General features: G+C 49.9%; 23 non-coding genes and 3 pseudogenes across 23 annotated transcripts; all 26 read right to left on the bottom strand.

Annotated features, from left to right (window-relative positions):
• Positions 1 to 189: 189 nt before the first annotated feature.
• On the bottom strand, positions 190 to 308 carry LOC135630357 (5S ribosomal RNA). The gene has a single exon (XR_010493883.1). It is a non-coding gene; the product is annotated as a 5S ribosomal RNA (ribosomal RNA).
• A 350-nt stretch (positions 309 to 658) lies between these two features.
• Positions 659 to 777, bottom strand: LOC135630572 (5S ribosomal RNA). Its single transcript, XR_010494094.1, has one exon. It is a non-coding gene; the product is annotated as a 5S ribosomal RNA (ribosomal RNA).
• A 259-nt stretch (positions 778 to 1036) lies between these two features.
• LOC135630039 (5S ribosomal RNA) lies at positions 1037 to 1155 on the bottom strand. The gene has a single exon (XR_010493597.1). It is a non-coding gene; the product is annotated as a 5S ribosomal RNA (ribosomal RNA).
• A 280-nt stretch (positions 1156 to 1435) lies between these two features.
• LOC135630030 (5S ribosomal RNA) lies at positions 1436 to 1554 on the bottom strand. The gene has a single exon (XR_010493589.1). It is a non-coding gene; the product is annotated as a 5S ribosomal RNA (ribosomal RNA).
• Positions 1555 to 1904: 350 nt separating this feature from the next.
• LOC135629804 (5S ribosomal RNA) lies at positions 1905 to 2022 on the bottom strand. Its single transcript, XR_010493371.1, has one exon. It is a non-coding gene; the product is annotated as a 5S ribosomal RNA (ribosomal RNA).
• Positions 2023 to 2372: 350 nt separating this feature from the next.
• Positions 2373 to 2491, bottom strand: LOC135630445 (5S ribosomal RNA). Its single transcript, XR_010493971.1, has one exon. It is a non-coding gene; the product is annotated as a 5S ribosomal RNA (ribosomal RNA).
• Positions 2492 to 2841: 350 nt separating this feature from the next.
• On the bottom strand, positions 2842 to 2959 carry LOC135630029 (5S ribosomal RNA). Its single transcript, XR_010493588.1, has one exon. It is a non-coding gene; the product is annotated as a 5S ribosomal RNA (ribosomal RNA).
• A 350-nt stretch (positions 2960 to 3309) lies between these two features.
• On the bottom strand, positions 3310 to 3427 carry LOC135630041 (5S ribosomal RNA; annotated as a pseudogene).
• Positions 3428 to 3777: 350 nt separating this feature from the next.
• LOC135630328 (5S ribosomal RNA) lies at positions 3778 to 3896 on the bottom strand. The gene has a single exon (XR_010493855.1). It is a non-coding gene; the product is annotated as a 5S ribosomal RNA (ribosomal RNA).
• Positions 3897 to 4246: 350 nt separating this feature from the next.
• LOC135630079 (5S ribosomal RNA) lies at positions 4247 to 4365 on the bottom strand (annotated as a pseudogene).
• Positions 4366 to 4715: 350 nt separating this feature from the next.
• LOC135630123 (5S ribosomal RNA) lies at positions 4716 to 4834 on the bottom strand. Its single transcript, XR_010493650.1, has one exon. It is a non-coding gene; the product is annotated as a 5S ribosomal RNA (ribosomal RNA).
• Positions 4835 to 5184: 350 nt separating this feature from the next.
• Positions 5185 to 5303, bottom strand: LOC135630007 (5S ribosomal RNA). Its single transcript, XR_010493566.1, has one exon. It is a non-coding gene; the product is annotated as a 5S ribosomal RNA (ribosomal RNA).
• A 350-nt stretch (positions 5304 to 5653) lies between these two features.
• Positions 5654 to 5772, bottom strand: LOC135630562 (5S ribosomal RNA). Its single transcript, XR_010494084.1, has one exon. It is a non-coding gene; the product is annotated as a 5S ribosomal RNA (ribosomal RNA).
• A 350-nt stretch (positions 5773 to 6122) lies between these two features.
• Positions 6123 to 6241, bottom strand: LOC135629897 (5S ribosomal RNA). Its single transcript, XR_010493459.1, has one exon. It is a non-coding gene; the product is annotated as a 5S ribosomal RNA (ribosomal RNA).
• Positions 6242 to 6589: 348 nt separating this feature from the next.
• On the bottom strand, positions 6590 to 6710 carry LOC135629918 (5S ribosomal RNA). Its single transcript, XR_010493479.1, has one exon. It is a non-coding gene; the product is annotated as a 5S ribosomal RNA (ribosomal RNA).
• Positions 6711 to 7060: 350 nt separating this feature from the next.
• On the bottom strand, positions 7061 to 7178 carry LOC135629974 (5S ribosomal RNA). The gene has a single exon (XR_010493534.1). It is a non-coding gene; the product is annotated as a 5S ribosomal RNA (ribosomal RNA).
• A 350-nt stretch (positions 7179 to 7528) lies between these two features.
• On the bottom strand, positions 7529 to 7645 carry LOC135630077 (5S ribosomal RNA; annotated as a pseudogene).
• Positions 7646 to 7995: 350 nt separating this feature from the next.
• Positions 7996 to 8114, bottom strand: LOC135629799 (5S ribosomal RNA). The gene has a single exon (XR_010493366.1). It is a non-coding gene; the product is annotated as a 5S ribosomal RNA (ribosomal RNA).
• A 350-nt stretch (positions 8115 to 8464) lies between these two features.
• On the bottom strand, positions 8465 to 8583 carry LOC135629952 (5S ribosomal RNA). Its single transcript, XR_010493513.1, has one exon. It is a non-coding gene; the product is annotated as a 5S ribosomal RNA (ribosomal RNA).
• Positions 8584 to 8933: 350 nt separating this feature from the next.
• On the bottom strand, positions 8934 to 9052 carry LOC135630543 (5S ribosomal RNA). Its single transcript, XR_010494065.1, has one exon. It is a non-coding gene; the product is annotated as a 5S ribosomal RNA (ribosomal RNA).
• Positions 9053 to 9408: 356 nt separating this feature from the next.
• LOC135629767 (5S ribosomal RNA) lies at positions 9409 to 9527 on the bottom strand. The gene has a single exon (XR_010493334.1). It is a non-coding gene; the product is annotated as a 5S ribosomal RNA (ribosomal RNA).
• A 4334-nt stretch (positions 9528 to 13861) lies between these two features.
• On the bottom strand, positions 13862 to 13980 carry LOC135630293 (5S ribosomal RNA). The gene has a single exon (XR_010493821.1). It is a non-coding gene; the product is annotated as a 5S ribosomal RNA (ribosomal RNA).
• A 350-nt stretch (positions 13981 to 14330) lies between these two features.
• LOC135630428 (5S ribosomal RNA) lies at positions 14331 to 14449 on the bottom strand. The gene has a single exon (XR_010493954.1). It is a non-coding gene; the product is annotated as a 5S ribosomal RNA (ribosomal RNA).
• A 350-nt stretch (positions 14450 to 14799) lies between these two features.
• LOC135629786 (5S ribosomal RNA) lies at positions 14800 to 14918 on the bottom strand. Its single transcript, XR_010493353.1, has one exon. It is a non-coding gene; the product is annotated as a 5S ribosomal RNA (ribosomal RNA).
• A 350-nt stretch (positions 14919 to 15268) lies between these two features.
• Positions 15269 to 15387, bottom strand: LOC135630555 (5S ribosomal RNA). The gene has a single exon (XR_010494077.1). It is a non-coding gene; the product is annotated as a 5S ribosomal RNA (ribosomal RNA).
• Positions 15388 to 15737: 350 nt separating this feature from the next.
• Positions 15738 to 15856, bottom strand: LOC135630444 (5S ribosomal RNA). The gene has a single exon (XR_010493970.1). It is a non-coding gene; the product is annotated as a 5S ribosomal RNA (ribosomal RNA).
• Positions 15857 to 23553: the final 7697 nt, after the last annotated feature.

Genomic DNA, 23553 nt, shown 5'->3' with positions numbered 1-23553 from the left:
ACGGCAAGCTCGCACCGAAACCATCGGCACTTTCTCGAATGATCTCGGAATCGCTATTGCAACTCCAATCCGGAAAGCTCTCTCCGAGCCCCACGATACTGACTGCGTAGCGGTTACGGCAAATTCCGTGCCCCAAAACAATCGTCTCGGAGGTCTACGGGAGATGTTTCGCATCTCGGGAAGCAAAAAGGAGTGCAACACGAGGACTTCCCAGGGGGTCACCCATCCTAGTACTACTCTCGACCAAGCACGCTTAACTTCGGAGTTCCAATGGGATCCGGTGCTTTAGTGCTGGTATGATCGCACCGGTTTCGGGTGCTTCGTCGCTCGCCTATCTGCATGTCGCGGCCGGCGCATCAACGTCCGGAGCCTCTTGCCCGTCACGAAATCGTCGGCGCTTTTTCGAACGATCACGAAATCCCTATTGGAAGCTCTCTCCGAGCCCTAGCCCAACGACCGCGTATCGGTCACGGCAAGCTCGCGCCGAAACCATCGGCACTTTCTTGAACGATCTCGGAATCGCTATTGCGACCCCAATCCGGAAAGCTCTCTCCGAGCCCCACGATATTGATAGCATAGCGGTCACGGCAAATTCCGTGCACCTAACCAATCGTCTCGGAGGTCTACGGGAGATGTTTCGCATCTGGGGAAGCAAAAAGGAGTGCAACACGAGGACTTCCCATGGGGTCACCCATCCTAGTACTACTCTCGCCCAAGCACACTTGACTTCGAAGTTCTGATGGGATCCGGTGCTTTAGTGCTAGTATGATCGCACCGGTTTCGGGTGCTTCGTCCCTCGCCTATCTGCACGTCACGGGAGCCCTAGCCCAACGACCGCGTATCGGTCATGGCAAGCTCGCGCCGAAACCATCGGCACTTTTCCGAACGATCTCGGAATCGCTATTGCGACCACAATCCGGAAAGCTCTCTCCGAGCCCCACGATACAAACTGCGTAGCGTTCATGGCAAATTCCGTGCCCCAAAACAATCGTCTCGGAGGACTACGGGAGATGTTTCGTATCTCGGGACGCAAAAAGGAGTGCAACACGAGGACTTCCCAAGGGGTCACCCATCCTAGTACTACTCTCGCTCAAGCACGATTAACATCGGAGTTCTGATGGTTTCCGGTGCTTTAGTGCTCGTATGATCGCACCAGTTTAGTGTGCTTCGTCCCACGCCAATGTGCACGTCGCGGTCGGCGCATCAACGTCCGGAGCCTCTTGCCCGTCACGAAACCGTCGGCGCTTTCTCGAACGATCACGAAATCCCTATTGGAAGCTCTCTCCGAGCCCTAGCCCAACGACCGCGTATCGGTCACGGCAAGCTCGTGCCGAAACCATCGGCACTTTCTTGAACGATCTCGGAATCGCTATTGCGACCCCAATCCGGAAAGCTCTCTCCGAGCCCCACGATATTGATAGCATAGCGGTCACGGCAAATTCCGTGCGAGGACTTCCCAGGGGGTCACCCATCCTAGTACTACTCTCACCCAAGCACGCTTAACTTCGGAGTTCTGATGGGATCCGGTGCTTTAGTACTGGTATGATCGCACCGATTTCGGGTGCTTCGTCCCTCGCCTATCTGCACGTCGCGGCCGGCGCATCAACGTCCGGAGCCTCTTGCCCGTCACGAAATCGTCGGCGCTTTCTCGAACGATCACGAAATCCCTATTGGAAGCTCTCTTCGAGCCCTAGCCCAACGACCGCGTATCGGTCACGGCAAGCTCGCGCCGAAACCATCGGCACTTTCTTGAACGATCTCGGAATCGCTATTGCGACCCCAATCCGGAAAGCTCTCTCCGAGTCCCACGATATTGATAGCATAGCGGTCACGGCAAATTCCGTGCCCCAAAACAATCGTCTCGGAGGTCTACGGGAGATGTTTCGCATCTCGGGAAGCAAAAAGGAGTGCAACACGAGGACTTCCCTAGGGTCACCCATCCTAGTACTACTCTCGCCCAAGCACACTTAACTTCGGAGTTCTGATGGGATCCGGTGCTTTAGTGCTAGTATGATCGCACCGGTTTCGGGTGCTTCGTCCCTCGCCTATCTGCACGTCGCGGCCGGCGCATCAACGTCCGGAGCCTCTTGCCTGTCACAAAATCGTCGGCGCTTTCTCGAACGATCACGAAATCCCTATTGTAAGCTCTCTCCGAGCCCTAGCCCATCAACCGCGTGTCGGTCACGGCAAGCTCGCGCCGAAACCATCGGCACTTTCTCGAACGATCTCGGAATCGCTATTGTGACCTCAATCCGGAAAGCTCTTTCCGAGCCCCATGATACTGACTGCGTAGTGGTCACGGTAAATTCCGTGCCCCAAAACTATCGTCTCGGAGGCCTACGGGAGATGTTTCGCATCTCGGGAAGCAAAAAGGAGTGCAACACGAGGACTTCCCAGGGGGTCACCCATCCTAGTACTACTCTCGCCCAAGCACGCTTAACTTCGGAGTTTTGATGGGTTCCGGTGCTTTAGTGCTGGTATGATCGCACCGGTTTCGGGTGCTTCGTCCATCAGCTATCTGCACGTCGTGGCCTGCGCATAAACGTCCGGAGCCTCTTGCCCATCACGAAATCGTCGACGCTTTCTCGAACGATCACGAAATCCTTATTGGAAGCTCTCTCCGAGCCCTAGCCCAATGACCGCGTATCGGTCACGGCAAGCTCGCTCTGAAATGATCGGCACTTTCTCGAACGATCTCGGAATCGCTATTGCGACCCCAATCTGGAAAGCTCTCTTGGAGCCCCACGATACTGACAGCGTAGCGGTCACGGCAAATTCCGTGCCCCAAAACAATCGTCTCGGCGGTCTACGGGAGATGTTTCGCATCTCGGGACGCAAAAAGGAGTGCAACACGAGGACTAACCTGGGGTCACCCATCCTAGTACTACTCTCACCCAAGCACGCTTAACTTCGGAGTTCTGATGGGATACGGTGCTTTAGTGCTGGTATGATCGCACTGGTTTCGAGTGCTTCGTCCCTCGCCGATCTGCACGTCGTGGCTGGCGCAACAACGTCCGGAGCCTCTTGCCCGTCACGAAATCGTCGGCGCTTTCTCGAAGGATCACGAAATCCCTATTGGAAGCTCTCTCTAAGCCCTAGCCCAACGACCGCGTATCAGTCACGGCAAGCTCGCGCCGAAACCATTGGCACTTTCTCGAACGATCTCGGAATCGCTATTGCGACCCCAATCTGGAAAGCTCTCTCCGAGCCCCACGATACTGATAGCGTAGCGGTCACGGCAAATTTCGTGCCCCAAAACAGTCATCTAGAAGGTCTACGGGAGATGTTTCGCATCTCGGGAAGCAAAAAGGAGTGCAACACGAGGACTTCCTAGGGGGTCACCCATCCTAGTACTACTCTAGCCCAAACACGCTTAACTTCGTAGTTCGGATGGGATCCGGTGCTTGGTGCTGGTCTGATCGCACCTGTTTCGGGTACTTCGTCCCTCGCCTAACTGCACGTCGCGGCCGTCGCACCAACGTCCGGAGCCTCTTGCCCGTCACGAAATCGTCGGCGCTTTCTCGAACGATCACGAAATCCCTATTGGAAGCTCTCTCCGAGCCCTAGCCCAACGACCGCGTATCGGTCACGGCAAGCTCGCGCCGAAACCATCGGCACTTTCTCGAACGATCTCAGAATCGCTATTGCGACCCCAATCCGGAAGGCTCTCTCCGAGCCCCACGATACTGACAGCATAGCGGTCACGGCAAATTCCGTGCCCCAAAACAATCGTCTCGGAGGTCTACGGGAGATGTTTCGCATCTCGGGAAGCAAAAAGTAGTGCAACACGAGGACTTCCCACGGGGTCACCCATCCTAGTACTACTCTCGCCCAAGCATGCTTAACTTCGGAGTTCTGATGGGATCCAGTGCTTTAGTGCTGGTATGATCGCACCGGTTTCGGGTGCTTCGTCCATCACCTATCTGCACGTCGTGGCCGGCGAATCAACGTCCGTAGCCTCTTGCCCGTCACGAAATCGTCGGCGCTTTCTCGAACGATCACGAAATCCCTATTGGAAGCTCTCTCCGAGCCCTAGCACAATGACCGCGTATCGGTCACGGCAAGCTCGCGCCGAAATGATTGACACTTTCTCGAACGATCTCGGAATCGCTATTGCGACCCCAATCCGGAAAGCTCTCTACGAGCCCCACGATACTAACAGTGTTGCGGTCACGGCAAATTCCGTGACCCAAAACAATCGTCTCGGAGGTCTACGGGAGATGTTTCGCATTTCAGGAAGCAAAAAGGAGTGCAACACGATGATTTCCCAGGGGGTTACCCATCCAAGTACTACTCTCGCTCAAGCATGCTTAAATTTGGAGTCCTGATGGGATACGGTGCTTTAGTGATGGTATGATCGCACCGGTTTCGGGTGCTTCGTCCCTCGCCTATCTGCACGTCGTGGCCGGCGCATAAACGTCCGGAGCCTCTTGCCCGTAACGAAATCGTTGGTGCTTTCTCGAACGATCACGAAATCCCTATTGGAAGCTCTCTCCGAGCCCTAGCCCAACGACCGCGTATCGGTCACGGCAAGCTCGCGCCGAAACCATCGGCACTTTCTCGAACGATCTCGGAATAGCTATTGCAACCCCAATCTGGAAAGCTCTCTCCGAGCCCCACGATACTGACAGTGTAGCGGTCACGGCAAATTCCGTGCGCCTAAACAATCGTCTCGGAGGTCTACGGGAGATGTTTCGCATCTGGGGAAGCAAAAAGGAGTGCAACACGAGGACTTCCCAGGGGGTCACCCATCCTAGTACTACTCTCGCCCAAGCACGCTTAACTTCAGAGTTCTGATGGGATCCGGTGCTTTAGTGCTGGTATGATCGCACCGGTTTCGGGTGCTTCGTCCCTCGCCTATCTGCACGTCACGGCCGGCGCATCAACGTCCGGAGCGTCTTGCCCGTCACGAAATCGTCGTCGCTTTCTCGAACGATCACCAAATCCCTATTGGAAGCTCTCTCTGAGCCCTAGCCCAACGACCGCGTATCGGTCATCGCAAGCTCGCGCCGAAACCATCGGCACTTTTTCGAACGATCTCGGAATCGCTATTGCGACCCCAATCCGGAAAGCTCTCTCCGAGCCCCACGATACTAACTGCGTAGCGTTCATGGCAAATTCCGTGCCCCAAAACAATCGGCTCGGAGGTCTACGGGAGATGTTTCGTTTCTCGGGACGCAAAAAGGAGTGCAACACGAGGACTTCCCAAGGGGTCAACCATCCTAGTACTACTCTCGCCCAAGCACGCTTAACATCGGAGTTTTGATGGGATCCGATGCTTTAGTGCTCGTATGATCGCACCGGTTTAGTGTGCTTCGTCCCACGCCTATGTGCACGTCGCGGTCGGCGCATCAACGTCCGGAGCCTCTTGCCCGTCACGAAACCGTCGGCGCTTTCTCGAACGATCACGAAATCCCTATTGCAAGCTCTCTCCGAGCCCCAGCCCATCGACTGCATATCGGTCACTGCAAGCTCGCGCCGAAACGATCGGCAATTTCTTGAACGATCTCGTAATCGCAATTGCGACCTCAATCCGGAAAGCTCTCTCCGAGCCCCACGATACTAACTGCGTAGCGGTTACGGGAAATTCCGTGCCCCAAAACAATCATCTCGGAGGTCTACTAGAGATGTTTCGCATCTCGGGAAGAAAAAAGGAGTGCAACACGAGGACTTCCCAGGGGGTCACCCGTCCTAGTACTACTCTCGCCCAAGCACGCTTAACTTCGCAGTTCTGATGGGATCCGGTGCTTTAGTGCTGGTATGATCGCACCGGTTTCGGGTGCTTCGTCCCTCACCTATCTGCACGTCGTGGCCGGCGCATCAACATCCGGAGCCTCTTGCCCGTCACGAAATCGTCGACGCTTTCTCGAATGATAACGAAATCCCTATTGGAAGCTCTCTCGGAGCCCTAGCCCAACGACCACGTATCGGTCACGGCAAGCTCGCGCCGAAACCATCGACACTTTCTCGAACGATCTCGGAATCGCTATTGCGACTCCAATCCGGAAAGCTCTCTCCGAGCCCCACGATATTGACTGCGTAGCTGACACGGCAAATTCCGTGCCCCTAAACAATCGTCTCGGAGGTCTACGGGAGATGTTTCGCATCTCGGGAAGCAAAGAGGAGTGCAACACGAGGACTTCCCAGGGGGTCACCCATCCTAGTACTACTCTCGCCCAAGCACGCATAACTTTGGAGTTCTGATGGTATCCGGTGCTTTAGTGCTGGTATGATCGCACCGGTTTCGGGTGCTTCGTCCCTCACCTATCTGCACGTCGTGGCTGGCGCATCAACGTACGGAGGCTCTTGCCCGTCACGAAATCGTCGGCGCTTTCTCGAACGATCACGAAATCCCTATTGGAAGCTCTCTCCGAGCCCTAGCCCAACAACCGCTTATCGGTCACGGCAAGCTCATGCCGAAACCATCGGCACTTTCTCGGACGATCTCGGAAGCTATTGCGACCCCAATCCGGAAAGCTCTCTCCGAGCCCCACGATACTTGCTGCGTAGCGATCACGGCAAATTCCGTGCCCCAAAACAATCGTCTCGGAGGTCTACGGGAGATGTTTCGCATCTTGGGAAGCAAAAAGGAGTGCAACACGTGGACTTCCCATGGGGGGTCACCCATCCTAATACTACTCTCGCCCAAGCACGCTTAACTTCGGAGTTCTGATGGGATCCGGTGCTTTAGTGGTGGTATGATCGCACCAGTTTCGGGTGCTTCGTCCATCAGCTATCTGCACTTCGTGGCCGGCGCATCAACGTCCGGAGCCTCTTGCCCGTCACGAAATCGTCGGCGCTTTCTCGAACGATCACGAAATCCCTATTGGAAGCTCTCTTCGAGCCCTAGCCCAATGACCGCGTATCGGTCACGGCAAGCTCGCTCCGAAATGATCGGCACTTTCTCGAACGATCTCGGAATCACTATTGCGACCCCAATCCGGAAAGCTCTCTCCGAGCCCCACGATACTGACAGCGTAGCGGTCACGGCAAATTCCGTGCCCCAAAACAATCGTCTCGGAGGTCTACGGGAGATGTTTCGCATCTCGGGAAGCAAAAAGGAGTGCAACACACGGACTTCCCTGGGGTCACCCATTCTAGTACTACTCTCGCCCAAGCACGCTTAACTTCGGAGTTCTGATGGGATACGGTGCTTTAGTGCTGGTATGATCGCACCGGTTTCGGGTGCTTCGTCCCTCGCCGATCTGCACGTCGTGGCCGACGCATCAATGTCCGGAGCCTCTTGCCCGTCACGAAATCGTCGGCGCTTTCTCGAAGGATCACGAAATCCCTATTGGAAGCTCTCTCTGAGCCCTAGCCCAACGACCGCCTATCGGTCACGGCAAGCTCGCGCCGAAACCATCGGCACTTTCTCGAACGATCTCGGAATCGCTATTGCGACCCCAATCTGGAAAGCTCTCTCCAAGCCCCACGATACTGATAGTGTAGCAGTCACGGCAAATTCCGTGCCCCAAAACAATCGTCTCGGAGGTCTACGGGAGATGTTTCGCATCTCGGGAAGCAAAACTGTGTGTAACACGAGGACTTCCCAGGGGGTCACCCATCCTAGTACTACTCTCGCCCAAGTACGCTTAACTTCGGTGTCGGATGGGATCCGGTGCTTTGTGCTGGTATGATCGTACCGGTTTCGGGTGCTTCGTCCCTCGCCTATCTGCACGTCGCGGCCGGCGCATCAACGTCCGAAGCCTCTTCCCCGTCACGAAATCGTCGGCGCTTTCTCGAACGATCACGAAATCCCTATTGGAAGCTCTCTCCGAGCCCTAGCCCAACGACCGCGTATCGGTCACGGCAAGCTCGCGCCGAAACCATCGGCACTTTCTCGAAAGATCTCGGAATCGCTATTGCGGCCCCAATCCGGAAAGCTCTCTCCGAGCCCCACGATACTGACAGCGTAGCGGTCACGGCAAATTCCGTTTCCCAAAACAATCGTCTCGGAGGTCTACGGGAGATGTTTCGCATCTCGGGAAGCAAAAAAGAGTGCAACACGAGGACTTCCTAAGGGGTCACCCATCCTAGTACTACTCTCGCCGAAGCACGCTTAACTTCGGAGTTCTAATGGGATCCAGTGCTTTAGTGCTGGTATGATCGCACCAGTGTCGGGTGCTTCGTCCATCACCTATCTGCACGTCGTGGCCGGCGCATCAACATCCGGAGCCTCTTGCCCGTCACGAAATCGTCGGCGCTTTCTCGAACGTTCACGAAATCCCTATTGGAAGCTCTCTCCGAGCCCTAGCCCAATGACCGCGTATCGGTCACGACAAGCTCGTGCCGAAATGATCGACACTTTCTCGAACAATCTCAGAATCGCTATTGCGACCCCAATCCGGAAAGCTCTCTCCGAGCCCCACGATACTGACAGTGTAGCGGTCACGGCAAATTCCTTGCCCCAAAACAATCGTCTCGGAGGTCTACGAGAGATGTTTCGCATTTCAGGAAGCAAAAAGGAGTGCAACACGAGGATTTCCCAGGGGGTTACCCATCCAAGTACTACTCTCGCCCAAGCACGCTTAACTTCGGAGTTCTGATGGGATACGGTGCTTTTGTGATGGTATGATCGCACCGGTTTCGGGTGCTTCGTCCCTCGCCTATCTGCACGTCGTGGCCGGCGCATCAACGTCCGGAGCCTCTTGCCTGTCACGAAATCGTCGGTGCTTTCTCGAACGATCACGAAATCCCTATTGGAAGCTCACTCCGAGCCCTAGCCCAACGACCGCGTATCGGTCACGGCAAGCTCGCGCCGAAACCATTGGCACTTTCTCGAATGATCTCAGAATCGCTATTGCCACCCCAATCCTGAAAGCTCTCTCCGAGCCCCACGATACTGATAGCGTAGCGGTCACGGCAAATTCTGTGCCCCTAAACAATCGTCTCGGAGGTCTACGGGAGATGTTTCGCATCTCGGGAAGCAAAAAGGAGTGCAACACGAGGACTTCCCAGGGGGTCACCCATCCTAGTACTACTCTCGCCCAAGCACGCCTAACTTCGGAGTTCTGATGGGATCCGGTGCTTTAGTGCTGGTATGATCGAACCAGTTTCGGGTGCTTCGTCCCTCACCTATCTGCACGTCGTGGCCGGCGCATCAACATCCGGAGCCTCTTGCCCGTCACGAAATCGTCGGCGCTTTCTCGAACGATCATGAAATCCCTATTGGAAGCTCTCTCCGAGCCCTAACCCTAGCCCAATGACCGCGTATCGGTCACGGCAAGCTCGCATCGAAACCATCGGCACTTTCTCGAATGATCTCAGATTCGCTATTGCGACCCCAAAACGGAAAGCTTTCTCCGAGCCCCACGATACTGGCTGTGTAGCGGTCACGGCAAATTCCGTGCCCCAAAACAATCGTCTCGGAGGTCTACGGGAGATGTTTCGAATCTCGGGAAGCAAAAAGGAGTGCAACACGAGGACTTCCCAGGGGGTCACCCATCCTAGTACTACTCTCGCCCAAGCACGCTTAACTTCGGAGTTCTGATGGGATCCGGTGCTTTAGTGCTGGTATGATCGCACCAATTTCGGGTGCTTCGTCCCTCGCCTATCTTCACGTCGCGGACGGCGCATCAACGTCCGGAGCCTCTTGCCCGTCACGAAATCATCGGCGCTTTCTCAATCGTCGGCGCTTTTTCGAAGGATCACGAAATCCCTATTGGAAGCTCTCTCCTATCACGACCCTCAAATATATCCATGATTTTTAAAATTTTTCATCATCACAAACCAATCCAGGATCCAAACTAACGTTTGAGGACACTGAAAAACATTCAATCAAATTCACATCCATAAAACCTGTGCATTTTAAAATCATATATCACATCACTCGATAATTCACATTTATGGCAACCCAAGCCAACTTGACAAACATGAACAACATTTATAAATCCACAAGCTAAATAAATTATACAATCAGAACTCTAACTATTCACCACAAGTTCATATCGTCATAAATTAGACTTAACATTCCGAAATTCCAAATAAGAGAGATCTTCTAACACTTTTACACAGTATATCCATTTCGATCATCAGAACAATTCATTACATACAAAATATGCTTATACAACAATAGCATAACAACCGACAAGACTTGCCCATAATTCTGAATAGCTATCCACTGCCTCAGCTCAAATCAAACATCTCGAAGAGTGACAAGCTGACCTGAAAGATTTATATAACAATGGAGTGAGCCAAAAACGGCTCAGCAAGTGACAAAACATATTCAAAACAAAAAGAACGGTTTCAAACGAGTAAGGTATCATAATGTAAGGCAGAATACAAGAATTCTCAAGGATACCATCTCATTAGATACAAAATCATATGTATCATGTCATTCAAAACACATTTGATTCATAACAAATGGAGCATATCAATGGTAGATAGGACATTTCAGAACATATCAGTTCATAGCAAATGGAGCACAGAGTAATTGGAGCATATCGATAGGACATTTCAGAACATATCAGTTCATAGCAAATGGAGCACAGAGTAATTGGAGCATATCAATGGCGTATGGAATGTTCCGGAGCATATCAACGGCATATGGAACATTTCGAAGCAAAAATCATCAGTGAATGAAACATTTCAGAGCTTATCAGAAACAAATATCGTACAGAAGCTCAAACGTCGTCCTTGACGTTGCAATAATATCATACTTATCCAGAGCATGAACAGAAACAATTCACCAAAACTCTGGATGTCATATCAAACATATAGAAGGTGTAGTGGGATCTCAGTCAGAATGTGATTCATCCAGAATATCCCACATAGCGAGACCCCACATAGCGGGCAATAAGCGCATACCCTTTACCATTTCTGGCAAAGGTCCAGAATATCCCACATAGCGGGACCCCACATAGCGGGCAATAAGCGCATACCCTTTACCATTTCTGGCAAAGGTCCAGACAATCCCACGCACCAGAGTACAAGAGGGTAGTTTTAACAATAAGTAGCATATATCGGAAGCACGCGCGGAACAACAAAGTGTACATGTGGCTTTACGAGTCAATCTGAAGTAAGCAATAATCTTTCACAAGTATATTCAGATTTGAAAGGAATTGAAAGCAAGGGCACATATGGAATCCAAGCAATCACATATAACTCAATTCAATAAGAAGATTTGATGAATTCAATGTCAAAAGGAATGAAACTGGAATAGGCACATATCGAAAGCCAATTCAGAACAATAGGATATACATGTGCCTATATGAGTCAATACGATATAGCATAAACGTTACACAACAGTTTTCAAGAATGCAATAATTTTAAGGATAAGAGCATACAAGAATTCAAAGCAGTAATATAAAGCTCAATTGAATAAGAAAGCTAAAGGATATTAATTTCCAAAGGAATGAAACCAGAATATGAGAAATCGACCAAAGCTCGATTTCTGGCAGAATACAGAAGGCACATTGAACAAATGATTCAAACTATCAATCGTGCTCCAATTTACTCAGAAATAATCATTGGATAATACTTTCAGATAAGACAGGCTTCATATGAATTGAACTGTCCAACAGAGAGAGTTACAAATAATTTGGTAAGCAAGTGTCGTAGAACAAAATCTCTGTTGGCAGAATTCATAATGTCAGATTCAACAGATAACTGGACAGGTGTTTGGATTCCAAATCTTTCAATCCATATATCAAAGAAAGGTCTACGAGTCTAGTTTCCAATGAAATCAGTTTTGAACAAATCAGAGTTTCCAACAAAGACTTATAGGCAGCTCGGTATCAAAAGGTCAGAATATCAGAAGTTGCACAGATTCGAATCGTTACGTCTAAACAGGAGATATATCAAATGCAAGGCTAGAACAATTCAAAGTTCCTCATATTCAAAGCAAATGTAGAGATAAAAATGGCAGTGAGGAATGATCAGGATACTTGCAATAGGAAAGATTAGAGCAATTGTAGGAGGAACGATCAGGGAACTTGCAATAGGAAAGATTAGAGCAATTATAGGAGAAACGATCAGGGAACTTGCAATAAGACATATCAGAGCAATTATAGGAGAAACGATCCGGGAACTTGCAATAAGACATATCAGAGCAATTATAGGAGAAACGATCAGGGAACTTGCAATAAGACATATCAGAGAAATTATAGGAGAAACGATCAGGGAACTTGCCTTTCAAGGATTTCGATCCGAAGATCCAAAGAAGGTGCTAGCCCAAATCCTTCTACTTTTCCTCCGTGTCCTCTCTTTGTTTCATTTTGTGCTCCCGTTTTCTTCCTTTTTTCGCAACTACACCACGTGTCGAACATCGAGGCACAGTCACCTGCTCTCTCTTACTCTCATTCCTTCTTTTTCTTCCCCAAACGCAGCTGCCACAACTGTCGCCGCTGCCGCTGCCACAATCGCAGCCCCTTCCACCGCACTACCTTCCTTCCTCCCTTCTCTCGCAGACATACAGTTGCATACGCAGTCGCTTCCGCTGCGGCCGCAATCCCGTCCGCAGCCCCTTTTTCCCCCTTTCCTTTCCTTTCTTTCCTAGTTGCAACTGCCGCAGTCACAATCGCAGCCATGGCCGCAGCCACCACAACCGCAGCCTCTTCTTCCTCCGCTACTCTATTTCCTCTCCTACTTCACTTCCAACTGCAGCTGCCACTGCCGCAGCTGCCACTGCCGCAGCTGCCACCCCTTCTCCTCTTCCTCTCTTCTTCCTCTCCTTCCCTTTCTCTTCTTCTTCCTTTCCTTCTCTTCTTTCCCAGCCACAGCTGCAGCTGCCATCGCCGCAGCCGCAGCCCCTTCTCCTCTTCCTCTCCTTCCTTTCTTCTTCTTCTCTCCCCGCTACAACTGCTGCAGTCGCGGCCGCAGCCACGGCCGCAACCTCTCCCTCCTCCCCTGCTCATCTTCCTCTTCTTCTTCTCTTCCAGCTGTAGCTGCCATCGCCGCAGTTGCAGCCCCTTCTTCCCCGGCGTCACACACAGCCTCTCCTCTGTTTCCTCTGCAGGAAACAGAGGTATCACAACCTTTTCTCCTGCTTCCTCTTCTTCTTCTTCTCCTCTTCGAACGCCCCACACCTCTCCTCTGTTTCCACCTTCAGGAAACAGAGGTGCTGCAGCCCTAGCTGCTGCCACCTCTCGCTCCTCTCCCTCGTCCCTCTCTTTTCCCTCTTCTTCTCCTTCTCTTCTTCTCCTCTTCCCTTTTCCTCCCCAACGCCACACACCTCCTCGCTGCAGCCTTGCCGCAGCTATCCTCCTCTCTTCTCCTCCTCCTTCTGCTTCTTCTTCTTCTTCTTCTTCTTCTTCCCTTTTCATCCTCAACGCCCCACACATACTCTCCTCTGTTTCCACCTGCGGGAAACAGAGGTGCTGCAGCCCTAGCTGCTGCAGCTGCCTCTCTTTCTCCTCTCCATCTTCCCTCTCTTCTACTTCTTCTTTTCTTCTCTTCTCCCTCTTCTTCCTCTCTTCTTTTCCCTCTTCTTCTCTTCTCCCTCTACTTCTCTTCTTCTTCTCCCCACGCCCCATCGCTTCTCTCTGTTTCTCGAAGAAACAGAGAGAGCGTGGGAGGCGGTGGGATAAAACCGAAATTTTCGGTTTTATTTATTTTCTTCTTTTTACAACTTAACAGTTTAGTCCTTGAAATTTTCATATTTACATATAGGTCCTCCGATTTATAAATAAATCTTTATTAATAATTTACAAAAGTGAGGGATATTACATCTCCTAGCCCTAGCCCAACGACCGCGTATCGGTCACGGCAAGCTAGCGCCGAAACCATCGGCACTTTCTCGAACGATCTCGGAATCGCTATTGCGACCTCAATCTAACTGCGTAGCGGTCATGGCAAATTCCGTGCCCCAAAACAATCGTCTCAGAGGTCTACGGGAGATGTTTCGCATCTCGGGAAGCAAAAAGGAGTGCAACACGAGGACTTCCCAAGGGGTCACCCATCCTAGTACTACTCTCGCCCAAGCACGCTTAACTTCGGAGTTCTGATTGGATCCGGTGCTTTAGTGCTGGTATGATCGCACCGATTTTGGATGCTTCGTCCCTCGCCTATCTGCACGTCGTGGCCGGCGCATCAACGTCCGGAGCCTCTTGCCCGTCACGAAATCGTCGGCGCTTTCTCGAACGATCACGAAATCCCTATTGGAAGCTCTCTCCGAGTCCTAGCCCAACGACTGCGTATCGGTCACGGCTAGCTCGCGCCGAAACCATCGGCACTTTCTCGAACGATCTCGGAATCGCTATTGCGACCCCAATCCGGAAAGCTCTCTCCGAGCCCCACGATACTAACTGCGTAGCGGTTACGGCAAATTCTGTGCCCCAAAAAAATCGTCTCGGAGGTCTACGGGAGATGTTTCGCATCTCGGGAAGCAAAAATGAGTGCAACACGAGGACTTCCCAGGGGGTCACCCATCCTAGTACTACTGTCGCCCAAGCACGCTTAACTTCGGAGTTCTGATGGGATCCGGTGCTTTAGTGCTGGTATGATCGCACCGGTTTCGGGTGCTTCGTCCCTCACCTATCTGCACGTCGTGGCCGGCGCATCAACCTCCGGAGCCTCTTGCCCGTCACGAAATCATCGGCGCTTTCTCGAACGATCACGAAATCCCTATTGGAAGCTCTCTCCGAGCCCTAGCCCAACGACCGCGTATCGATCACGGCAAGCTCGCGCCGAAATCATCGGCACTTTCTCGAACGATCTCGGAATCGCTATTGCGACTCCAATCCGGAAAGCTCTCTCCGAGCCCCACGATACTGACTGCGTAGCTTTCACGGCAAATTCCGTGCCCCAAAACAATCGTCTCGGAGGTCTACGGGAGATGTTTCGCATCTCGGGAACCAAAAAGGAGTGCAACACAAGGATTTCCCAGGGGGTCACACATCCTAGTACTACTCTCGCCCAAGCACGCTTAACTTCGGAGTTCTGATGGGATCCGATGCTTTAGTGCTGGTATGATCGCACCGGTTTCGGGTGCTTCATCCCTCGCCTATGTGCACGTCGCGACTGGTGCATTAACGTCCGGAGCTTCTTGCCCGTCACGAAACCGTCGGCGCTTTCTCAAACGATCATGAAATCCCTATTGCAAGCTCTCTCCGAGCCCCAGCCCATCGACTGCGTATCGGTCACGGCAAGCTCGTGTCGAAACGATCGGCACTTTCTCGAACGATCTCAGAATCGCTATTGCGACCCCAATCCGGAAAGCTCTCTCCAAGCCCCACGATACTGACTACTTAGCGGTCACGGCAAATTCCGAGCCCCAAAACAATCGTCTTGGAGGCCTACGGGAGATGTTTCGTATCTCGGGACGCAAAAAGGAGTGCGACACGAGGACTTTCCAGGGGGTCACCCATCCTAGTACTACTCTCACCCAAGCACGCTTAACTTCGGAGTTCTGATGGGATCCGGAGCTTAAGTGTTGGTATGATCGCACCCGTTTCGCTTGCTTCGTACCTCGCCTATGTGCACATCGCGGCTGGCGCATCAACGTCCGGAGCCTCTTGCCCATCACGAAACCGTCGATGCTTTCTCGAACGATCACGAAATCACTATTGCAAGCTCTCTCCGAGCCCTAGCCCAATGACTACGTATCGGTCACGGCAAGCGCACATCGAAACCATTGGCACTTTCTAGAACGATCTCGGAATCGCTATTGCGACCCCAATCCGTAAAGCTCTCTCCGAGCCCCACTATACTGACTGCGTAGCGGTCACGGCAAATTCCGAGGCCCAAAACAATCGTCTCGGAGGCCTACGGGGGATGTTTCGTATCTCGGGACGCAAAAAGGAGTGCGACACGAGGACTTTCCAAGGGGTCACCCATCCTAGTACTACTCTCGCCCAAGCACGCATAACTTCGGAGTTCTGATGGGATCCGGAGCTTAAGTGCTGGTATGATCGCACCCGTTTCGCTTGCTTCGTCCCTCGCCTATAGGCACATCACGGCTGGCGCATCAACTTCCGGATCCTCTTGCCCGTCACGAAACCATCGATGCTTTCTCGAACGATCACGAAATCCCTATTGCAAGCTCTCTCCGAGCCCTAGCCCAACGACTGCGTATCGGTCACGGCAAGCGCACGTCGAAACCATCGGCACTTTCTAGAACGATCTCGGAATCGCTATTGCGACTCCAATCCGGAAAGCTCTCTCCGAGCCCCACGATACTGACTACTTAGCGGTCACGGCAAATTCTGAGCCCTAAAACAATCGTCTCGGAGGCCTACGGGAGATGTTTCGTATCTCGGGACGCAAAAAGGAGTGCGATACGAGGACTTTCCAGGGGGTCACCTGTCATGCCCCTCAAATAATATCGATGATATTAAAGTTATTTTTCATCACAAACCAATCCAGGATCCAAACTAACATTTGAGGATACTGAAAAACATTCTATCAAATTCACATCTATAAAACTAACATTTTTATCGATGACTTTCCAGGGGGTCACCTGTGCAGTTTATAATCATATATCACATCACTCGATAATTCACATTTAAGGCAACCCAAGCCAACTTGACAAACATGAACAACATTTATAAATCCATAAGCTAAATAAATTATACAGTCAGAACTCCAACTATTCACCACAAGTTTATATCATCATAAATTAGACTTAACATTTCGAAATTCCAAATAAGAGAGATCTTCTAACACTTTTACACAGTATATCCATTTCGATTCATCAACAACATTTCATTACATACAAAATATGCTTATACAACAATAACATAACAACCAACAAGACTTGCCCATAATTCTGTATAGTTATTGTCACGCCCCTCAAAATATCGACAATATTTAAAATTTTCATCATAACTAACCCAGGATCCAAACACACATTTGAGGTCACTAAATAAACATTCAGATCAAAATTTCACCTCTATAGACTACAAATTCATAACCCTGTGCAATTCATATACATACCACACATCACTCGATAATTCATACAATCTGAACTCAACTCATCAAAATAATAACCACAACATAAATTCACAAGTGGGGAAGTCTATGCAGTCACCAAACCAACGATTACCATAAGATCATATCATTACATAAATTTAACTTAACATTCCAAAATCCTATACATGAGGGATGCTAGTCATAAGTGCCCAGCAAGCCAATCACGTGAGTGATGGCACGTGTGACTTGATACAGAATCTTTTTGCTTATTATATTTTGGCGTATATCACTTTATAACTATTCCATAAATGCATATATATTGTGATGTCATTGGATTTGTGCAATGGGAATCGGATCGTGATGAGATCACGATAATGAGATCGATTCACCTTTAAACACATATCCTAAATAATCCCGGTCATAGGTTACTCGAGAGGGACATCGTGATAACCGGATAGACTGGTGTGCTGTATACCCGTCCATATGATGGATGCAGCTGGTCTCATAGCTGCTCGTGTAGGGACACTAGGGATACAGTACAGGTGCTCATTGGAGAATGAGTTCACTGATTGATCCGCTTACGGAATGCTGGATGGTTGATGATGCCTTATTGTCAGACAACGATTCCGTAGTCCTAGTGGTGTATCTGGTTCTTAGACTTGAGACACCAAGGATGTCCTGTATGAGTGCTCCACTCTTTGATACCAGACTTATAGGTTTGGCTGTTCCCAGATCTAGTACAGCTGGTCATTGGGAGTGGTAGTCGACCTTACGAGGGCTATTGAGTGTCGATAGAGGATCATCCACTCTCGGTATCATGAGAGGAATATCCCATGTGTTCTTGCTCAGACAAATCCCTGGCCAGGGTCATTCGGGTTGAGAGAGAAAGAGTTCTCCGGGAGAATCCGATTAGAGCGAGACTCGAGTAGAAACCGTATGGGTCTGACAGCACCATGCTCGATATACGGTCTCTGGGATATTAGATGGATGAGGGACTATAGGTACATGGTAACTGAGGACAGACAGGTCCAATGGATTGGATTCCCCTGTATCGTTTGGGGACTACGGCGTAGTGGCCTAGTACTTCCGTAGTCGATGAGTCGAGTGAATTATTACAGAGATAATAATTCACTTAGTTAGAAGGAGTTCTGACAGGTATGACTCACGGCCAGCTCGATATTGGGCCTAGAGGGTCACACACATATGGTAGGCATTGCGATGAGTAGAGGTTCGGATATGAGATATCCGACGGAGCCCTTGTCTTATTGGATGCAGATCCAATACCCACTAGGGAAAGGACCCATTAGGGTTTTGACACGGGATCTCTATAAATAGGAGGGATTCACAGCCTCATAGGCTAGAGTCTTTGCTTGCCCTTCCTATTCTCCTCTCCCTCTCCACCTCAGAGTAGGCCTGGAGTTTTGAGGAGCGTCGTCGCAACCCTGCTGTGTGGATCACCGCTAGAGAGGAGGACGCTTGACCTCCTTCACCCTCTCCTAAGGATCTGCAAGGAAACAGGGATATACGATCTCCCTAGGTAACACAATCTCTATACGCAGTTTTGTGTTTTTGCGGATTTTGCGCACCAATCTTCGCACGACGATGAACACCTTTTTGGGAATCGGGGATTTTTGTTTTCTTGTTCTTCCGCTGCGCATATGATGTCGCCCCCCTATGATTTCCCAACAATGGTATCAGAGCCAGGTTGTTCGTGCGAATGATTGGTTTTTGAACTGCGTGTGTTGTGTTTAGGAAGAATATTAACGTCAAAATCGTTGACGCAAAAGCAAGGAAGGGCAGCAACAGTTGCTGCCCTCGATCTGCATGCCTGCAGCCAGCCGCAGCCGCAGCCAGGCAGCACAGCGCCGGCGCATGCGCAAGCGCTGTGCCTGCAGCAGCCGGCCGGCGGTCTGCTTGCAGCAGGCTTGCGGCCGGCGGGGCTGGCAGCCCGCTCGGTAGAAGCGCCTGCGGCCACTGAGCCCGCGGGCAGAGGCGCCGCGGGGCAGCAGCGCGGGCTGAGGCACCGCAGGGCAGCGGCGCCTGTGGCCGCTGCTCCCACGGGCAAAAACCCCGCAGGGGCGGCCGCCAGCGAGGCAGCACCACCTGCGGGCGCTGACTCGCGGGCAGAACCGCCCGCGGAGGCGGCGGCGCCCGAAGAGGGCGCCCACCCGCAGCGGCATCGCCGCCAGCGGGCGTGCCGCCTGCAGACGAGGGCAGTGCCCTCGCCCCGCCGCACAGGCCGCCGCCGGCAGGGTGGCGGCGGCGGAAGCAGCGAAAAGGGGAAAGGGTATTAGGGTTTTCTGTGCAAAAGACAGTTTTGCCCCTCGGAATTTGAGAAATTCCAGTTTCTGTCTTTTGTCCAAATTACGAAAATACCCTTAGGAATTGAGAAATTCCCTATATATCCCTGATTTCAGAAAATATTAATTAATTAAAAGGTTTAGTTGATTATTATTTTTATTATTATCTAGTAGTCCTACATGATGATGATTATTTATACATGTGATGTATGATGAGTGGACGGATGATCATGGACCGTGTGATGTGTGTACTTGTGATTATTATTATTGAGGTCTGCGAACCTCCATTATATTTCTCGTTTATTGTCGGGCCTGCGTGCCTATGATTAAGTTGTAATCACATGAGGAGGCGCAGCGGGAGCGTGGAAGCCATAGCGGGACCCACGAGACGGACGATCGTGATGCATGGAGATGCATCAAGATGTCGACGGAACCAACGAGGACGAGATGGACGATCACAAGGCATGGAGATGCCCAGAGCATATCAATAACAAATACCGTACAGAAGCTCAAACATCGTCTTTGACGTTGCAAACATATCAATCTTATCCAAAGCATGTACAGAAACACATAACCAAAGCTCTGGATATCATATCAAACATACAGAAGGTGTAGTGGGATCTCAGTCAGAATGTGATTCATCCATTTCTGAATGACCACCTGACAAAAGTCTCCCACGTTTGGGAGCTCCATCCACCCATGTCTAGGTGAAGTCAGAGGGGACCGGCAGAGCATCGCAGGCTCTAAGCACTTACCATTTACCATTTCTGGCAAAGGTCCAGAATATCCCACAGAGCGGGACCCCACAGAGCGGGCAATAAGTGCATACCCTTTACCATTTCTGGCAAAGGTCCAGACAATCCCACACACCAGAGTACAAGAGGGCAGTTTTAACAATAAGTAGCATATATCGGAAGCACACGCGGAACAACAAAACGTACATGTCCCTTTTCAAGACAATATGCTGCAAGGAACAAATCTCTCACAAATGTATTCATATTAGGAATAAAATGGAAGCAAGAGTATACAGGGAATCCAAGCAATCATATTTAGCTCAATTCAAATAAGAAGGTTAGAAGAATTCAATATCCAAAGGAATGAAACTAGAATATGCACACATCGAAAGCAAATGCGAAACAATGGGTTATACATGTGCCTATAGGAGTCAATACGATATAGCTTAAACGTTACACAATAGTTTTCAAGAATGCAAATAACTTTAAGGACAAGAGCATACAAGAATTCAAAGCAGTATTATAAAGCTCAATTGAATAAGAAAGCTAAAGGATATCAATTTCCAAAGGAATGAAACCAGAATATTAGAAATCGACCAAAGCTCGATTTCTGGCAGAATACAAGAGGCACATTGAACAAATGATTCAAACTATCAATCGTGCTCCAATTTACTCAGAAATATATCATTGGATTATACTTTCAGATAAGACAGGCTTCATATGAATTGAACTGTCCAATAGAGAGAATTACAAATAATTTGGTAAACAAGGGTCGTAGAACAAAATCTCTGTTTGGCAGAATTCATAATGTCAGATTCAACAGATAACTGGGCAGGTGTTTGGATTCCAAATCTTTCAATCCATATATCAAAAGAAAAATCTACGAGTCTAGTTTCCAATGAAATAAGCTTTGAATAAATCAACGTTTGCAATAGGGGCTTATAAGCAGTTCAGTATCAAAAGGTCAGAAATTACGATCCCTGTTTTACAAAATCAGTAGGCTCATTTGAAACAGAAGTTTGGGCAGACAAACTTACTCCGAATTCTTAAAATAAGCTATCAAAACAAAGGTTTATGAGTCTATATTATGATCAAATAAGTTTTGTCCAAATCAGAGGTCAATACATGAAGTTATAATCATAACAAGGACGAAAGGTCAGAATCTCAGAAGTTGCACAGATTCGGATCGATATGTCTAAACAAGAGATATATCAAATGCAAGGCTAGAACAATTCAAGTTCCACATATTCAAATCAAATGTAGAGATCAAATTACAGTAAGGAAAGATTAGGATACTTGCAATAGGAAAGATTAGAACAATTACAGGAGGAACGATCAGGAACTTGCAATAAGAAATATCAGAGCAATTATAGGAGAAACAATCAGGGAACTTGCCTTTCAAGGATTTCGATCCGAAGATCCAAAGAAGGTGCCAGCCCAAATCCTTCTACTTTTCCTCTGTGTCCTCTCTCTGTTTCGATTTGTGCTCCCGTTTTCTTCCTTTCTTCGCAACTACACCACGTGTCGAACATTGAGGCACAGTCACCTGCTCTCTCTTACTCTCATTCCTTCTTTTTCTTTCCCAAATGCAGCTGCCACAGCCGCCGCCGCTGCCGCTGCCACAATCGCAGCCCCTTCCACCGTACTACCTTCCTTCCTCCCTTCTCTCGCAGACATAACAGCTGCATACGCAGTCGCTGCCACTGCGGCTGCAATCCCGTCCGCAGCCCCTTTTTCCCCCCTTTCCTTTCTTTTCTTTCCCAGCTGCAACTGCCGCAGTCGCAGTCGCAACCATGGCCGCAGCCACCACAGCCGCAGCCTCTTCTTTCCCCCCTGCTCTATTTCCTCTCCTTCTCTTCCAGCTGCAGTTGCCACTGCCACAGCTGCCTCTCCTTCTCCTCTTCCTCTCTTCTTCCCTTTTCCTTTCTCTTCTTCTTCCTTTCCTTCTCTTCTTTCCCAGCTGCACTGCTGCAGTGGCAGCCTCAGCCGCGGCCACAGCCTCTTCTTCCTCCCCTGCTCATCTTCCCCTCCTTCTTCTCTTCCAACTGCAGCTGCCATCGCCGCAGCCGCAGCCCCTTCTTTCCCTTCTCTTCTTCCTCTCCTTCCCTTCTTCCTTTCTCTTCCTCTTTCCCTGCCATAGCTGCAGCTGCCACTGCCGCAACCGCAGCTACTTCTTTCCCTTCTCCTCTTCCTCCTCCTTCCTTTCTTCTTCTTCTCTCCCCGCTGCAACTGCTGCAGTCGCGGCCGCAGCCACGGCCGCAACCTCTCCCTCCTCCCCTGCTCATCTTCCTCTTCTTCTTCTCTTCCAGCTGCAGCTGCCATCGCCGCAGCTGCAGCCCCTTCTTCCCCGGCGTCACACACACCCTCTCCTCTGTTTCCTCTGCAGGAAACAGAGGTATCACAACCTCTTCTCCTGCTTCCTCTTCTTCTTCTCTTCCTCTTCTTCTTCTTCTCCTCTTCGAACGCCCCACACCTCTCCTCTGTTTCCACCTGCAGGAAACAGAGGTGCTGCAGCCCTAGCTGCTGCCACCTCTCACTCCTCTCCCTCGTCCCTCTCTTTTCCCTCTTCTTCTCCTTCTCTTCTTCTCCTCTTCCCTTTTCCTCCCCAACGCCACACACCTCCTCGCTGCAGCCTTGCCGCAGCTATCCTCCTCTCTTCTCCTCCTCCTTCTTCTTCTTCTTCTTCTTCTTCTTCTTCCCTTTTCATCCTCAACGCCCCACACATCCTCTCCTCTGTTTCCACCTGCGGGAAACAAAGGTGCTGCAGCCCTAGCTGCTGCAGCTGCCTCTCTTTCTCCTCTCCATCTTCCCTCTCTTCTACTTCTTCTTTTCTTCTCTTCTCCCTCTTCTTCCCCTCTTCTTTTCCCTCTTCTTCTCTTCTCCCTCTACTTCTCTTCTTCTTCTCCCCACGCCCCACCGCTTCTCTCTGTTTCTCTCTCTGTTTCTCGAAGAAATAGAGAGAGCGTGGGAGGCGGTGGGATAAAACCGAAATTTTCGGTTTTATTTATTTTCTTCTTTTTACAACTTAACAGTTTAGTCCTTGAAATTTTCATATTTACATATAGGTCCTCCGATTTATAAATAAATCTTTATTAATAATTTTCAAAAGTGAGGGATATTACACTCTCCCTTCCTTAAAAGAAAATTTAGTCCTCGACTAAATTGATCATAGCTCGATCGATGAAAAGATGAGGATTATGATATCTTTGTTTCCTCCTCCTGCTCTTAAATAGTTTCATCAATACAATATAATTACATAATTATCCACGAGTGACCGAAATAATCTCCTCCTTAATCCTCAATAGACAGTAACCCGACCTTCAATCAATTTCTAAAAATACTTGCGCACCCTGTAATTAATCAAGCAAGTCGTTACTTCAGAAAATACTCGTTTTTTATGATCACCTGATTCAACTATCCATAATCAATACAAAGCCTCAATGTTCCATACATCTTTTTAACTAACACCGGAGCACCCCATGATGAAATATTAAGCCAAATAAAATTCTCATTTAATAATCCTTGTAGTTGCTTTTCCAATTCCACTTACTCAAATGATATCTTTCTGTAGAGAGGCTTAGATATTGGGATTGTCCCAAGGACCAAATCAAAAGCAAAGTCACGTTTGGAGGTAATCCAAGCAAGTCATCCTGGGATACATTAGGCAAGGA

This window comes from Musa acuminata, chromosome BXJ3-1, assembly GCF_036884655.1.
Source record: "Musa acuminata AAA Group cultivar baxijiao chromosome BXJ3-1, Cavendish_Baxijiao_AAA, whole genome shotgun sequence".
Taxonomy (NCBI): Eukaryota; Viridiplantae; Streptophyta; class Magnoliopsida; order Zingiberales; family Musaceae; genus Musa; species Musa acuminata.
The sequence above is the reverse complement of the archived record's forward strand: the minus strand, read 5'-3'. Positions and strand labels throughout refer to the sequence as shown.